The sequence below is a fragment of the Carettochelys insculpta genome, chromosome 6, assembly GCF_033958435.1.
Source record: "Carettochelys insculpta isolate YL-2023 chromosome 6, ASM3395843v1, whole genome shotgun sequence".
NCBI lineage: Eukaryota > Metazoa > Chordata > Testudines > Carettochelyidae > Carettochelys > Carettochelys insculpta.
In genome coordinates, this window is record NC_134142.1 from 49,514,205 (window position 1) to 49,528,716 (window position 14,512).

The following is a 14,512-nucleotide window of genomic DNA, read 5'->3' on the forward strand; positions in this document are numbered from 1 at the left end:
AACAAACTACCAAAAGAAGTGGCACTAATAATGCAGATCTTTCAAGACCAGAGAAGTTGTTAGTTTAAAATGGTACAGTAACTAGCAATGGAAGACAGAAGATGAGACTGAGTAATCCAAATGTCTGTTTTTGCTTTCATTATTATATTAATTCTAAATACATTACATTTTCAAAGAACAAAAAATCCTCAGTGTAAAGCTATAAGGAAACTATCCTCACTTTACAAACGGGGATGGACAAAAAAATTAAGAGTTCTGCCCCATGTTGAAGTGGGAAAAAATGGCAAAACTCAGGTTAAAAAACAAGTATTGAAAGTTCTCAATCTGTTTCTCAAGCCACTGGATTCTATGTTACGCATCGATGACCAAGCTGACATGCAATTTGAAAACCTAGTTCTTTTTTAGGTTTTAACAGAACCTAAAAATTATTTCCAATTTTAAAAACAAAAGTCCTAAAGAGCTCTCAGCATGAGATCTTCTTCTAAGAGTATCTATTACTAATCTGACATCGTGCTCAACAGCAACTTATTTGCTGTTTTTCAATTTCTCTCTAAAATCCTAGGAAGCATTTTTATGACTATTACATTACTTTACTCAGACAAAAAGTTAACTACAAGCGGGCATGTTACATTCAGAAACCACCCGCTACAATGTGTTGTCTTGAAAGCTCAAACAACTCTTTCACGAAGAAACACATTGGCAATAAGTAATGGTTCAAATTATCAGATTATGGAAGCCAGAACTTCTTAAATTAGGCTATTCATCTTTTACAGCAGAACAGTTGGCTTTCAGGTATTTGAAAATCAATTTAGATAAAATAACATTACCTGAACAGCAGCAAAAAGTAAAAGTTAAATTAGTTCTCATGCTGTTCAACAAAACTCTCTCAGTGTAAGGAGTGAAAAGTCAAGCTCTCTATTTAAAGATAACATAGTTACTCAAAGATCACAGTAGTATTTCTGGAAGAAGATTACCCAAGAGGAATTTGGAGGACATCAAGACAAAACCTGCAAGATAATGGGATAAAGGAACTCAAAGAGGAAAAAAGAGAAAAAACGAATTATTAATTAAGGAAGTAGAAAACATTAGACAAATAAAATCTCTTTAGTATAAGTAGGAAAAGAGAATAAATCCAGTCACTAAAAGGAGAGAGAGAGAGAAGAGTGGAACAGAATTCAACAACAGATATTTGTTGTCCCATGCAAATCAACTGTTCTTTTTGTTTAAGGAAGAATTGTGATACATGGCCTAGGCCTCAGGACTAAAGGTTCAATATCCAGTTCTGCCACTGATTTGTGTGACCTTGGACAAATCACTCCACTTGGTCTCTGTCTCCCCCTCTGTAAAATGAAAATAATACTTACAAGTATTTGCAAAGTGTTTGAAAAATCTATGAATACAAGCATGCTCCAAGTACCACACATTATTTACTATTATAAATAGAGAGTAAGATATTTCAACCCAAATTTTACTTTGAAAACATTCTGCAGGGCCTGACATACCTAAAAGTGTATTTCTCACTAACAAATATTATCTTGCCAGTTCTCTGTACAACCACCAGTGCTAATATAAATCACTCACTACAGTAGTGGTATCTCCATACAAATCATCAGTGATTTACTCAGTGTTTTATCTAAAACTGCCAATTTACAGTAGAACATCTCTATGCAGTGACTAAATTTTGAAGTCAAAAATTGTACATTCACTCAAAGTCCACTTAGACAAACTTTTATTCCTTCAATAAAGGTAAATTCACAGTACAGAATCAACCCTGGAGGCTGCTTTATAGAAAAAATTAAAGAATATAGCATGTTAGTCTATTCAAATTATAAATGTTTAACAATTATGTGGACAACATCCTTCAGGAGTATTACTACATGGGATTTACTTCTAGTTAAGGAAGTACTTCGGGGAGGTGGGCATCTGTCAATGCCTTTGACAAACTGATTATTATTTCAGTAGCATTAGTTTAATAAAGATGCTGAGAAAACCTGAATATACTAATATGACCATATAAGCTTAGAGAAATTTTCCTTAAAATAAAGAGCTAGAGGACAAAGAAAACCTTTCACCTTCAACCTCAAAAAACAAAGTTTGTTTATCTGGACCTGAGCGAACAATAGGATTTTAAGACAAATTTGTTCTCAACATAAAATATTTAGCTGGATTAATTATGTTACGTTATACATGCTGCACCTTAGCAAAAATAAATTCTAACACTACTGAAAGAAAAAAACTTGATTGTACTCCTTTCACTTTATTGCAGCCTTCACAATTGCACTATTAAAACTATTTATATTTTAATTAAGGTTATAAAGGATTTTTAATAATTTATATATTCAGGGTTCAGAATATTATTTTCCCAGTGTGAAAGGAACAAACTACTGATAATGTAACAAACTCTTAAAAGTAGTATGTTCTGACATTATATGATGCACTCTGTGACCTCTAAAATATATTAGCTGCACACTTACTATGATATAATAAAATTAAGATATTTAGTAGCATAAACAGGACATTTAATAGTAGTAGTAGTGGGAACTGTACCATATCATCATGAACAGTCCTAACAGCAGCAGTCCTATTAGCAATCCTAACAAAAAACAGTATTCATAGGAAAAAATATGTCTCCATGTCAATAATGCACCTGGATGCTCATTTACGAACCTGTCAGTTTTAAATATGTACTGTTAATTCTTTTTAAGCCTAATTCTGGGATTAAAGTTACTGTTCTCACAGCTGAAAACAGCTTTCATACCACAGAACCTTATAAGGTAGGATGCAGTGACATCAATACAATAGTAAAATACCACCTATTAACTCCTCATTCGTTTATGAAATGGGTATACCAGTAACAGTGCTGTAATTCATTGCAACAGTACTGAAAGCCTTCCAAAGAGACACAGTTAAAATGGACGTGCGATTGATCAGCAAAAGCAGTGATCCATTTCAGTTTTACTCTGTCATGCACACTTTTTAAAAAAATCCTGTCAATTGCTACCTCCTAAGCAAAAAATTCATTATCTGTGGGAATCTCAATTTAAGAATACATGCACACCCCCACCTCCATGACTATTTTGGTTTAGATTTAAGACATCTGACTCCCACTTACTAGGCAAATTCTTAGCAGTGGGGACACCAAATGCCTCATGCACAGAGAGGGCAAAAAAAAAAAAAGAAAGGAAGGGGAATGAGAAGAAAATGAATTCTTATTTTCCCTGTTATTAATCTTACATATTTAAACAGTTCCAATGCTTCACCCTCCCTATATAATGCAGCAGTATTGTTATTTCTATACATCTCTCTGGAGCTTTCCTTGGGTGGAGAAAGTCTAAAGGTTACACTGGTGGAAGGGGTATAAAATGCTGTAAATTGCAACCTCTCATCCCGGAACCCCTATTTGAAAGGCTTCAAACGCACCTGGTGGAAAAACAGAATCGCACACACATCATTAAGGGAGCGAAGTTTGCTGTGATTTAATTTCAAGGAATTTGTGAGACGTGCGGGAAGAGGGCTAGTGTGGGAGAACTGAGAACAGTTGAAATCCATTAGAGAAGAGAAAGGAAGAATGAGGAGGAGGAAGGAAGGCGAAAAGACTAGGAAAGCTCCCCCCGCCCCCAGCGGTGACCAGCTGGCAGGCTCGTACGGCAGGCTCAGACCCTCCCATTGCTCAGGCCTTGCCCTTCACCTGTCTGGGACCAGGCAGCTCACTCCTCTCCAGCCCTCCCCCGCGCCTAGGTGCCGGGCGACGTTGGGGGAGCCGGCGGTCTCCCCGTTTCCGCCGCCGCCGCCGGCGGCAGCAGGAGTCCCAACCCTCCGAACTGGTTACAGCCAGCGGCGGCAGCGCCCCTCCTCCGCCGGCCGGCCGGCGTGGGGGGCCGGGTGAGATCCCCGGGGACCGGATTCTTGCCCCTACCTCGCGCAGTCGGGATCCGGCTTCTCCGCGGCGGCGGGGTGAGCAGCATTCCCGGGACGGTCACTCCTCGCCGGCAGCTTCTCCACCCCCGCAGAGCTTCCTAGGTTCGCCGGCCCTCCGCACTCTCGGCCGCCGCGGCCCCGTCCCGCCTCCCCGGCGCTCTGGGCTCAGTAATGGCGGCCGCTGAGCCTCCCCGGCTCTCGCTTCGCTGACGGAGACTCTCTCTCCCTCTAACTTTACCTCAGCAGCTTCGCTCCCGCCGCCGCGCGACTCTGCGCGCGCCTGAGGCCCGGCCGGCTGCGCGTGCGCGGAGAGAACCTCGGCGGCTGTTCCCACCGCCGCTGCCGCGACTGCCCGGCTTACTCTGGGAAGCTGGGCTTGCGGGCGCGCGCCTTCCCGCACTCCCAGTGCGCATATCCGTACGGGCGCGAGCTGACGAGGATAAATTATTTCCTCTTGGCTAAGTGGCTAGTCCGAAGAACTAGTAGTGAAGGAGCCTCGGGTTCTAATCCCACCTCAGGCGGTGACTAAGGGCTGTTCGTGTAGTGGTGGACAACAGACCCTTAAACCCAGTGTAGTACCCAGAGGCACCGAGACCTCATCTGGGGTGAGTGAAGTCTCTGCTCTACAGCCTTGGCTGAGAGCCACCTGGCCTTTAGCTCATGTGGTAGAGTGCAGGGCTTTAAATGCTATGCTTATAGGTTCTATTCCTGGGGCCAGCAATCCCGGTCTGTCAGCACCATGCCAGCTTTATGAAAGCAGCTGTCAAAAATAGTGAGCAGGTGAAGATGGTCCTAACAAGAGATGCATCCTCCTTATACCTTTCTCTTCCCTTCTGTAAAATGAGACCAGGCCTAACTCATCACAGAGTTTGGAAAATTTAAATTCCCTCAGACAAAGAAGTGAAAATCAAAGGTGCCAGGACACAAAGGATCATGACTGCCTCCAGCTTCTGGAGGCACTATTTGCCTGTCCCACCAACTAATATCCCTGGAAGCCTGTGGGATCAGAATGATGTGCACACTGGTCTCCTGGGGTTCCTTGCCTCCTTTGAGGCCAGCAGGTCCCACCTGTGTCAGAGCAGGACACCAGGACAACAAAGTAGATGGTATGAAGCACAAATATATAGAGATGTTTCCTGGCAGTGGGGCAGACAGCTGCTGCAGAGCAAGGTGGGAGCGGGGTACAGCTCCACGCCTCTGGAAGCAGGGCCAAGGGCAAAAGGGGAAAGGCCAAGAGCAGTCAGCCCTTATTAGCGCCCTGACTGCTACACTGCCATCCTCCTTCACAAAGCAGTGGGGGCCAAGAGTCCTGGCCCCTTTGCAATCCCAGGCCCCAGCGCCACTACCTCTTCCCTTAGCCCCCCCACCCCCATTTGGCAGCAGTCCTGTTTCCTGGCATAGCTAAACCGGCTGATTGTTGTGCACTGAGCGCACATTGCATGGCAGGCTCACAAGGCAGGATCCTGTTCATAAATTCCAGAGGGCCCAGGTGCATAGCTTGATACAAAGCTAAGCACCATCCACCCAGTCCCTCCAATCATAGCCCTGGACGTCTCAGTCTGATAGTACCAGCCAGGACCAACCTCCACTGCATCAACAGAGACTGCAAGACCTGTCCACATAGATGGGGTTGGGTAGCAAGGTTTGCAGTTGCCGCATTTCAGGTTTCAGACACTAGCTTCCAGTTACTGAGGGGAAACTGGAAAGACTGGCAGCTCAGAAAGATCTAGGGGGACATCTCTTGGGTGGAGCCAAAAGAGCTGCTGGGCATAGGGAGCCCTCAGAAGGTGTAGAGGAAAGCATTCACCAGCATGTTCCATGCAGGACTGCCTGCACTGTAAAAGGAGATTTGGAAAGGACTGGAGATAGAAGGTGGGGACCCAGCTAACACTGCAGACCAAGCCCTGTCATCTCTGCCCTGGGGGCAATTCAGGGCACCCACAATGACTGAGTATAGCCTTGGTCAGAAAACCTCCAGGTCTTTCTTCTAGGGGCTGCACTAGGTTCATCATATTAAACTGGTTCCAAAGCCTGGAAAGCACCTGGTTGAATTCCAGTGTCAGTCCCCAAAAGGGGAAGGCACTGGGGCTGCCCTGTCCACATCTGCAACCAGTGACCAACCTGGCCTTGATAGCCTCAGTTCTCCACAGGAGATGCATCAGTGGCAGAAAGGTAGATGTCCAAATCGGGTAGCAGACCTGTTCCCCACCAGAGAACCACATGTTGTTAAAGAGGTAGGAGGAGATGAAACACAAGGGCTCAAATTTAGCAAGGAATAGACAGAACAGCCTGTCCCTTTTAGATCCTTCCTTGAAACATAAGATTCTTGATTCTCACCATCCCTCACAGTTGCCAGCAAACCTTTTTAAGGCCATCAGTCAATCTGTTAGCACAAGCAGCATGTGGAGAGTACCAATGTAACTGCCCATGAGGCAGACTAGAACCTAGGACCTTGGGTGCTTAGTGCAGGTGCCTCTACAACTTGAGCTAAAGTCTAATTAGTAATCAGCTCAGACTGTGTAAAGGACACTTCTTCTTTCTGTATGATGTGGTTTAGGTTAACATCCTTTGACTTATGTCTAAACTTGCCCCCTTCTTCTACACAGCATGCTGGCACATGGAAGTTTGACACTTTGAAGTTGGCAGGGGGCAGGGGGACGAATTAGCCAATGAAGTGCTGCATATGCATCACAGCACTTCGTCACTATTCTCCAATCAGGCTGATTACCATACCCCCTTTGAAGAAGGAGGCAAGTGCAAACATAGCCTAAGTGTGTGGGTTACACCAAGGTTCCAACCCTGCTGTTGACACATGGGTATTCAAACAAAGGAATTTGTTTGAGGGTTTTTTTTCCAGTTTTCTTTTTAAATATCAGAGGAAAATAACTGAAGTCACCAAACATTAAGCTTTCAAAATCAGGCATTCCTTAACTTCTGAGTCCTTAAAGTGGAAGCCTTAATAATGTTATTTTGTGCATAATTATATATATAATAAAATTCTGAAAAAGAAAAACAGGAAATTAGATGGCTAGTTCAACAATCTTCAAATCTCTTCTCAAGACCCACTTCTGAGATCTGGTCTGTGAGACAGTTATACTGATTTAAAAAAATTGGTTTAGAAACCAATTTTGTAAATTTGTAAAAACTGCTTTTGTGAACACTTCCAGTGCAAAAATACCCATATCAATTTAGCTTACACCAGTTCCTCACTGGCATAAGTTAAATCAATATGATCCCCTTTAAAACAGAAATAAAGTGTGTCCACACAAGAGGCCTAAACTACTTTAGAGTTTTTTAAGTTCACTACTACAGCGTCCTATTTTTATGAACTTTTGAATTTTTACTCATAATTCTAAATTGCATGAGTTTCAAGTGCTTGGAGTACTCTATTCTGTTTTCTTTAAAGCTTACAACTTAGATCATTGTAACTGCATTTTACATTAAGTTGTAACTTAAGATGTAGGAAATTCTGTTTAAAAGTTTTTGGGGGTTTTTTTTTGCCTCATATCTTATTTGTATAGCTTCCTAAGACCATTGACATACTGATTACCTGAACATTTTAAACTACAAAAAGTTGTATCCCATACACTTGTGTATAAAGCTTCTCAAACTGAGCCACCAGTTTTCACCACAGTTTGAATGGTAGACATTCAGTAGGTAAAATTAATATAATCTGAATAGGTTTATATTTTTATATAAACAGTAGTATTGAGATGGGACCAAGAATATCAGGATGCCCTGTCCAGCAAGCCCAGATGTTAAGAGTATGAGGATGAGGTAGGCTTCTTGAATAAGGAGGCATATGAAATCACCATTAGGATCTGCACTCCTTTAGAGCCTGAGTAAAACTGTCCCTTCTGCCTTCAGATTCTGGGGAGTCAACCCTCTCACTTAAGGAAGCAGAGTGAGTTAGCTGTCTCTGTGGCACCATTTCCTTGTTCCCACTCCCTCAGCCCAATGAATGTTCTTCTAGAGAAAGGAGCAGAGATCTTAAAGCTTCTTTGCAGGACTGGGTAGGGTCAGAGAGAATGTTCATTCTTCCTTTTTGACTTCATGGTATCTCAAAGAGTTTATCAAGATAAAGCAGAAAGCCTACATAGAATGGAAGAAGGGAAGGATCTGCAAGGAAACCTACCTCCTGGAGATCGGAAAGTGTAGTGAAAAGTTAGAACTGCCAAAAGTCAAGTGGAGCTATACGTTGCATAGGGTATTAAATGCAATAGCAAAGGTTCTATAGCCATATACATAAAACAACAGAAGTGGGACCACTAAACACTGAAGATATGGTGGAGATTAAATAGACTCTTTGCATGACCCAACATCTAAATTGGTTAAAAGACAGAAAACAAAGGGTGGGAATAAATGGTTAAAAGGGAATTGGTTAAAAGACAGAAAACAAAGGGTGGGAATAAATGGTAAATTTTCACAATGGAGGAGGGTAACTAGTGGTGTTCCCCAGGGGTCAGTCCTGGGACCGATCCTGTTTAACTTGTTCATCAATGATCTAGAAAATGAGGTAAGCAGTGAGGTGGCAAAGTTTGCAGATGACACCAAGTTGTTCAGGACAGTCAAAAGCAAAAGGGATTGTGAAGAACTACAAAAAGATCTCAGCAAACTGAGTGATTGGGCAGCAAAATGGCAAATGAAATTTAATGTGGGTAAGTGTAAGGTAATGCATGTTGGAAAAAATAACCCAAATTACACGTACTACATGATGGGGTCAAATTTAGCTACGACAGATCAGGAAAGGGATCTTGGAGTTATAGTGGATAGTTCTCTGAAGACATCCACGCAGTGTGCAGCGGCAGTTAGTAAGGCAAATAGGATGTTAGGAATTATTAAAAAAGGGATCGATAATAAGACAAAAGATATCATACTTCCCCTATATAAAACTATGGTACGCCCACATCTTGAGTACTGCGTGCAGATGTGGTCTCCTCACCTCAAAAAAGATATATTGGCATTAGAAAAGGTTCAGAAAAGGGCGACTAAGATGATTAGGGGCTTGGAACGGGTCCCATATGGGGAGAGGCTAGAGAGACTGGGACTTTTCAGTTTGGAAAAGAGGCGATTGAGGGGCGATATGATAGAGGTATATAAAATCATGAATGGTGTGGAGAAAGTGAATATAGAAAAATTATTTACCTTTTCCCATAATACAAGAACTAGGGGACACCAAATGAAATTGATGGGTAGTAGGTTCAAAACTAATAAAAGGAAATTTTTCTTCACACAGCGCACAGTCAACCTGTGGAACTCCTTGCCCGAGGAGGCTGTGAAGGCCAGGACTCTATTAGGGTTTAAAAAAGAGCTTCATAAATTTTTGCAGGTTAGGTCCATAAATGGCTATTAGCCAGGGATAAAGTATGGTGCCCTAGCCATCAGAACAAGGGCAGGAGATGGATGGCAGGAGATAAATCACTTGATCATTGTCTTCTGTTCTCCTTCTCTGGGGCACCTGGCATTGGCCACCGTCGGCAGATGGGATGCTGGGCTGGATGGACCTTTGGTCTGACCCAGTATGGCCATTCTTATGTAAATTAATTTTGCCTCAGTTTAATATAAGTGTAATGAGTTTAGGGGTCATGGAATCAGGTGCTAATGGGAAACGAGAACATGGAAATAAAAATGGCCTCATCTGAGGTGGAAGTCAAACTGAAACAGCTTAATGGGAACAAATCAAGAGGCATGAATAATCTCCATCCAAGAATGTTAAAAATTGGCACATGACATTGCAAGCCCAATACCAAGCAGTTCTAATGAATCTGTAAACTCAGGGGGTCATACTCTATTAGTTATGCTAAATATGTTGTTTATTCCTGAATATTCTTCTGTCTTCTTTGCAAGACAAGTGCCTCTTGAAAACACCACAATACCTCATGTGCTTCACTTTTGGGAGCCAGGCAGTCTACGAACATTCTGAATGAAACTCATGAGCTAGTTCTGCCTCCAACATGGCCTGAAGTGGAAGCAACAACTCAGTGCCATTCCCTCCTCCCTCTTTCATGTATACATAATTCATTCACTGGCAGCAAAGGAGAAACCAATTCACCTTCTTATTCAACTTCCCCTGGCCCATGCCCCCCAACCCCACCAAAGCCCAACACTTCTGGAAGGTTCAAAATATAGCCTTTTTAGAGGACTTAATATAGACTAGACCAGCAACATAAGTGCTCCACCAACTGGCACAGTATTTTTTTAAAATTGCCTTTAATTTTTCAGTCATAGCTTGCTTTGCATACACATTTTGTCTATTCTGTATAAAATACTATATTATATAACTCAGACAAAATGCTTACAACATTACTACCTGGTTTAATTAATTATTGTCTCATACTAGAGAGTGTTTTTAAGGAAAAACTAGTCAACCTGGAAGCACAAAGTATTTATACTTTTGCATTTATATATTACAGAAATGCAACTTAATTTCTGATAGAAATCACTTAAATATGTTTGATTAATAGGCCCACATCAGGGGTTTATCTGTAGTGGAAAGACAAAGAAATTCCCAGCCCCCACAGCCTATAAACCTATTTGCTGCCTAGTTATAAAACATAAAATACCTTTCCAGGCTCAGAGCAGGTATTCCCCACATTCCTCTTTTGCTTGCACATGGCTTGAACTGTCATTTGTTAAATAAGCTATTACAGTCACCTGCATCTTTGAGATATTTGCATGATTTGCCATTCCCAAAGGAATTTTATAGCTACTGTAAATCGTTGCTTAGAAGCCAGGTTATTCAAAATCAAGCACACTTTTCTATGATACTTGTTCCCTAAGAATTGTTGACATGTTGTATGTAAACAAAAAGTGCCATTTAGTAAACTATTGGGTTACCATAAATCAGTGTTTAGATTCATGGAAATATATTATTTTGGAGATAAATTTGTAGGGCTGTCGTTCAAAATACTTGTGGGGGTTTTCTCTGTCTTCTTATTATATTGAAAATGAACTGTCCCATGCTAGAAGAATTGAGCTAAAAGGCCCAGTAAAATATAATATTCTAAATATTGATAAGTACATCTATAAACAGTCATTTGATAAACCAAAACTTGACAATTGTAAGCTTCTTGAAAATATAATAATTTGTACATATTAATTCATCCTTTACTGGGTTTTTGTAGCGTAGGATTGATAGTGTATCTATAAAAAGCCCAAAGTGTCCGTAAAACAATTTGAGTATGTCAATAAACTATTTTATATGGATTGTTTGTATGCTACAATATTTACAAAGCCCTTCATTTCCATTAATGATTTCCATGACAAGATCCTTGTCTTAAGTGTAATTAAGTGATTTACTTTGTTGTCGCATCGCTTCACTCTGTTTTTGGCAACAGTGAGTGACAGAATCATCACTCTTTCCCTATCAATGAGCATATTCGGGAAACACTCTGAGTTTATTCAGGTAAAGCTACTGGTACAGGAGAAACTTTGGGTACAACTTTGCCTCAGTAGTGGTGCTGGGGCAGGGTTCCAGATAGAGATTTTGTACCTGTTGGTGAGGGGATGGATGGATTGATATTCCCCTTTGTGTTCAAGTATTTCAAAATAGTGAAGTCTGTTCTCCCTTGTGTTCCAGATAACTTTGTGGAGCAACAAAGTGGGGCAGCAGCCTGTTCTTTGCCAAGCACCCAGCATTGCGTTGTCCACAGGACGAATTGGGACAGCCACCCTAGGCCCCATGCTTTGGGGGCCTTGTTGGGGCTGTCTCTACCATCCTATGGACAGGAGGGACCACAGGCAGCAGGAGTAGAACAACCTATTCCGTCCCACTTTGCTTCCTGCCACCACAGAAAAGTACAGCACAGCGGGCCAGAAGGGCAATGTGGTAGGGCAGGGTGGAGCAGACTGCCAGGCCACTCTGGCTCCTGCCGCCCATGTGGTGAGTGGGCAGAGGTGACCCCTACTGCACCACCACATTAGGCCCTGTAATCCCCCAGACTATGTTGTTTGGGCTAAGGGGTAAGGAGGTGGGGCGGGGGGTGTGGCTTGGGGAAAGAGGTGGACGCATTCTCTCAAGCTCAGTTTTCCTCCTTTCCTGCACCATTCTGAAGATTTTAAATGGTAAATATTTATTATTATTCCTGGCTAGTCAGACCCAAAACTTGAGTGGTTTCACTGCTCTGAGAGCTTTTCATAGCTTGTGTTATCAGAGGAATTTTATCCTCCTGAAGAAGGTTGCATACTTCCTTAATTTGAAAAAAAAAGTAAAAAAACATAAAATACAGAAACCAACTTCTTCCTAAAACCAATAAGTATAAGAAAATAAACATATATGTGGGAGTTGAAAATAAAGAAGGTAGAAGAAAATGTGTAAGACTAAATGGCAAAACAATTTAAAACAGTCTGAAAGTCTCAACTGTCTCAAAGATCATCCATGCTTGCCTTAGACATATATTTTTAAAAAGACTTGCAGGATGCCAGATAGTTAAAAATCACCAGAGATTTCACTTTGCAACAAGGAATCTCAAACTGTCATGGTGTTTTAAGTCTCAGAGGGTCTTACCCACATATGCTGAGTGCCTAAGAAATACATGTGTTAGTCTGTAAGGTGCTACAGGGCTGCTTGTTTTGTATTTTAAGAATGCTACAAAAGGTAAATTTTCAAGTGGGAGGCGGGTATGGTAAGAAAAGAGAATTTGTTTGTTTGCTGTAATCCAGCATCAGAAAAACCTTGTGTGTGTCACTGTGGAATGCAGTGCATCAGTTGTACCCTCCTGGGCACCCTTTGTTGGGGGTTCAAGGTAGTCGCCTCCTTAGCAGCCTCCTCAGCCAATAGCTCTAGCCTGTACTGAGTTGGACTCCCATTCCCATAGACTTCTTCATTATGAATTATGTCAATACAGTACACGTACCAGTCTGGTGAAGGAGAGGGATAAAGGATCTTTGTGAACAAACCCTCTTTTTTCTGTTGCCCCCATGCTTACTGAAGAAATCAATGAGTGAAATTTTGACAGCTGCTGGTGAGAGATTGTATTTATCACAGGTGAACAAGAAGGAGGCTGCGAGGGGAAAATACCAAAGGTGACTGCTGGGGATAGGTGTATGTAGGTGGACTGATGTTACCATTCCTTCCTCTCTGCTTTCAGATAATGCAAACATATCTATTTAGTGGAACATTGGTCATTTTGGGGATAAAGGATAATTGGGGATAGAGTATCGTTTCCTTCATCTCTCTCTGGTCGATCACTGGATAACAGTAATACCAATATATTGCACCTTCTGATGTTTCAGCAATACCAGAGTCTAGGAAATGGGTTATTTGAAACCATAATTGAGGATTTTGTTATGTGAAATAAAAAGGTGCTAAATTTGCCTTAGGAGAGATGGTGGAAAGTATGTGGACACCATTAGAGATGACTGCAAACACTATAAGGTGCAATGCATGCAAATGACCTAACTAACCACATATGTTAGAAATCCTCATTTGACTGCAGTATTACTGGTCAAATTCTAATCAACAGACCAAGATGATTCACATGGCCAAATTACTTAACTGCAGCTATTAGCCACTTAGCTCATATAACACATGTAATTACTAAAAACTTTGTTTCAAAAGTCATTTTTAAATGGAAAGTACTTTCTTCCACTCCTCAATAAAAATTCTTAGTTCAAATCTTTGGTATTTTAATCTCATAAAAAGAACTACTGCCTCAGAAGTAAACCCATTTTGGTGAATTTTAAGGGCTACAACTTGAATTTGTGGAGTTAATTTTACAATTTCAAAATAAATTGCATATAGAATTCTAATATTAAACACTAATTGTGAGGCTGTATCACCTCAGAAATAAGAAAAATTGAAAACCTAGTAGGAACAAAAATACCTATCCATTAACAGTAAGAAAGGTATAGCTGCAACAGAGACAAAATGGCAATTCCAAGGCTGTTGCTGTTTGTCTCTCTCAGATTTAAAGGGCCTGCTCTGAGAAAAGCATGGTAGAAGAGGCTAACTAGTAAGAAAGGAATTGCTTTTTTAATATTAGCAAGGTATAGATGGAAAAGGTCTTGGATTTCTATAACTGAATGTATTTTGATATTTTTTCATTTTCTTTTTGATAGGATGCAAGTATAAAAGAACTAGATATTTTGGGGCATCTGCTTACAGTTAACCTTTACTGCCGGGATGCATGAAGCCAGGGGCAGGCCCCCTTCAGGGAGACATGAAATTTCGTAAGGGGGACCAGCACAATCAGCTGTTGGAGCTTGGGCTCCTCCAGCTCATTAAAAATGTCCAAATCTGTTATTGTTTTCATGTACATGTTTTCACATTTATGTACTGATTAATAAAGTTTTTACATTCCACATACGTATTTTCTTACATGTACCAAAAGTTTTGTTTTGGTTTGTTTTCATATGAACATAAACAAAATTTCCATTGGTTTGGACCACATTAGACAGGTTGGGGGGCTAACTGGAAAGATGAAAAGTGGGGTCGGATGTAAAAGTTTGCTCACCCCTGCTTTACTGTATCATAGTATTGTAATTGTGATACATCACAATGCTATGTTCTAAAAGTAGGTGCTTTGGAAGACTGCAAATTGAGATGAAATAGGAACTATACATGATGTATGTTAACTAGTATTTCCTAATTAAT

General features: G+C 41.2%; 1 protein-coding gene across 3 annotated transcripts in view; it reads right to left on the reverse strand.

Annotated features, from left to right (window-relative positions):
- The window catches only part of ARHGAP5 (Rho GTPase activating protein 5), a 77,265-nt gene extending 72,966 nt beyond the window's left edge, over positions 1–4,299 (reverse strand). For 2 of the 3 annotated variants that reach the window (XM_074996870.1, XM_074996868.1), the window contains exon 1: positions 3,917–4,299. The gene's annotated coding sequence lies outside the window, so the exon portion shown is untranslated. The remainder of the gene's footprint in view (positions 1–3,916) is intronic. The other variant, XM_074996869.1, reaches the window with a different exon arrangement.
- Positions 4,300–14,512: the final 10,213 nt, after the last annotated feature.